Source organism: Otolemur garnettii, unplaced genomic scaffold (genome assembly GCF_000181295.1).
Source record: "Otolemur garnettii isolate 467f Iridium unplaced genomic scaffold, OtoGar3 scaffold00065, whole genome shotgun sequence".
Lineage (NCBI taxonomy): Eukaryota > Metazoa > Chordata > Mammalia > Primates > Galagidae > Otolemur > Otolemur garnettii.
Window position 1 is genome coordinate 530,481 of NW_003852460.1, and position 2,907 is coordinate 533,387.

The window sequence follows — 2,907 nt, forward strand, 5'->3', positions numbered from 1 at the left end:
GGAGGTGATGAAGGTCGTGAGTGTGCGTGGTGGACGTGATGTAGGTAGTGAGTGTGCGTGGCGGAGGTGATGAAGATAGTGAGTGTGCATGGCGGAGGTGATGAAGGTAGTGAGTGTGCGTGGTGGACGTGATGTAGGTAGTGAGTGTGCATGGCGGAGGTGATGAAGGTAGTGTGTGTGCGTGGTGGACGTGATGTAGGTAGTGAGTGTGCGTGACGGAGGTGATGAAGGTAGTGAATGTGCGTGGCGGAGGTGATGCAGGTAGTGAGTGTGCGTGGCGGAGGTGATGCAGGTAGTGAGTGTGCGTGGTGGAGGTGATGCAGGTAGTGAGTGTGCGTGATGAAGGTGATGAAGGTAGTGAGTGTGTGTGGTGGACGTGATGTAGGTAGTGAGTATGCGTGACGGAGGTGATGAAGGTAGTGAGTGTGCGTGGCCGAGGTGATGAAGAGGGGAATCTCTGTGGAAATTGCTTTTAGGAGGAGCCCAGATTAGAACAAACTGTCCTTCACACAAACCTGTTCCTGGCAGTATTTAGGAGAAAAAAATCACTGATTCCAATTCACTGGGATGGAGGTGGGAGAGAGAGTTTTGAAAAGCACTTGCTACTAGGTTCATTCTCCAACACTCACAGGGATTAAAACTCACCCAGTGGCTCTTCTCCACTGAATCACATCATCAAGGAGACTTTGATGAAAAGATGAAAGGACATCGAAATTATATTTGGTAGGTGAAATGCTTCAGCTCAGAGGTTTCATTATGGCTGAAATATTCTGCTGTGTCCTGTTAATGATTGGTTGGTGTGGAGGACCCTCTTGCCCCCACCTTGCAGGCCTTTTCAGAAAGCAGAGGGTCAAGTTCACTGAATTTCTCATGTTGTCAGGTGCAATGGGGGAGGTTGCCTCTGGAAAAGGGAGAACCCCCTAAAACGTTTTGATTGTCCTCTCAGAGCTCAAACGGAATTAGAAATGTCATGAAGGGAGAACCCCCTAAAACGTTTTGATTGTCCTCTCAGAGCTCAAACGGAATTAGAAATGTCATGAAGACCAACTGTAGGAGCAGAGAAACTGGGCGGGAAATGGGATTGTAGGCAATGCCCCAGTCAGAGGAATGACATGTAAATTTATCTCAGCCACAGACCACAGGAGCCCAGACAGACAAACAAAGGATCTTGGAGACAAAATCTTAGCCTCTTACTTCAGTCTAGAGCTCTCATCCGAATTTTAGATCACTCTTTTTATGCAGTTTTTTTTTTTTTTTTTGGCCAGGGCTGGGTTTGAACCTGCCCCCTCTGGCACATGGAGCTGGTGCCTTACTCCTTTGAGCCACAGGTGCCGCCCAATTTTAGATGACTCTTTCAGAGCTGATTACAACTCAGCCCTTTGTGAATGTTCACCCCTTGGAAGCTGATCCCCACCTTGTGTTTCTTCCCAAATGCACCATCTTGCTCGGCAACTGTGGTTGGCTGATTGTGGCTGGGAAAAGCTATCCCTGTCCTAATTCCAGCAACCAATGACAGAGTGCTAATTTATAAGACAAAAATGCTCTTCGAAGATGCAATGAATTAATCATCTTTGGGGATTAGTAAATGGGAATTATCCTGGGTGATGTGGGAGGGCCCAATCTGTAATCACAGGTGTCCTTCTAAGAGACAGCAGAGGAGACACAGACACAGAGGAGAAGCCACGTGGAGATGGAGGCAGAGACTGGAGTGATGTGGCCACAAACCCAGGGATGCCTGGAGCCCCGAAGAGCTGGGAGAGGCAGGAAGGAGCCTCCCCGGGGGGGTTCCAGAAGGAATTGCATACAATCATAATGCGTACAATGGTGACCCCAAAATATATGTCCATGTCCTATCACCCAGAACCTACCAATAGAATATTATTTGGCAATGAGGTCTCTGCAGATGTGATTAGTGAGGCATCTTGAGATGAGACCATCCTGAATTAGGGAGGGCCCTAAACCCAGTGACAGGTGTCCTCCTAAGAGACAGCAGAGGAGACACAGACACAGAGGAGAAGCCACATGGAGACGGAGGCAGAGACTGAAGGTGTCTCAGGGCCATGCTCCCTTCACAGGTCCGGCGGGGGGGGCTCCTTCCTGACTCTCGCAGCTCCTGGGGGCTCCAGGTGTCCCTGGGCTTGTGGCCACATCACTCCAGTCTCTGCCTCCATCTCCACGTGGCTTCTCCTCTGTGTCTGTGTCTCCTCTGCTGTCTCTTAGGAAGACACCTGTCACTGGGATTAGGGCCCTTCCTAATCCAGGATGGTCTTGTCTTGAGATGCCTCACTAATTACATCTGCAGAGACTCTATTACCACATATGGTCACAAATAATGTCCTGGATATACGTGAGTTTCGGTGGGGGTGACACTCTGTCCCAGGACAAAGAATGACGGCTGGGCCTTGTTTCTGCTATCTGGGGGGAGTTTTCACTTGCTGAAGAAGTGCAGGGAGCAGATATCAAACAACTCAGTCCTCTCAGTCAGATCTGAGCCTCCCGTATATCCTGGTTAGCCACGGTGACTACACCCTCTGATGCCCTAAATTGAAAGGTTTTAATTACAAATCTCAAAACAGCTTCCCACCCCAGGCACCCAAGAACTTATACATTCCCCCCAGCCCCTGCCCTGCCTTCTTTTAAGTTTATGGTAGAAGAAACACAAGTCTGTTTGCGAACAGAGAACATTACTTTAAAAGGTCAAAGGTTTAGCTTAAAACAGTCTATTAAGAACTCAGCATGTAAAAGATTAAGAATTCAATTAAAAAATGGGCACAAGATATGAACAGACATGAGCTTGGGCAATTAAGTTTGTGAGTTCGTTCTACAAAAAGGGCAACAGGGCTCACTGATCAATGTTGCTGTGGTCATCTTCAAAGAACTCCCCTTGGCCATCTGGTGACCACAGTG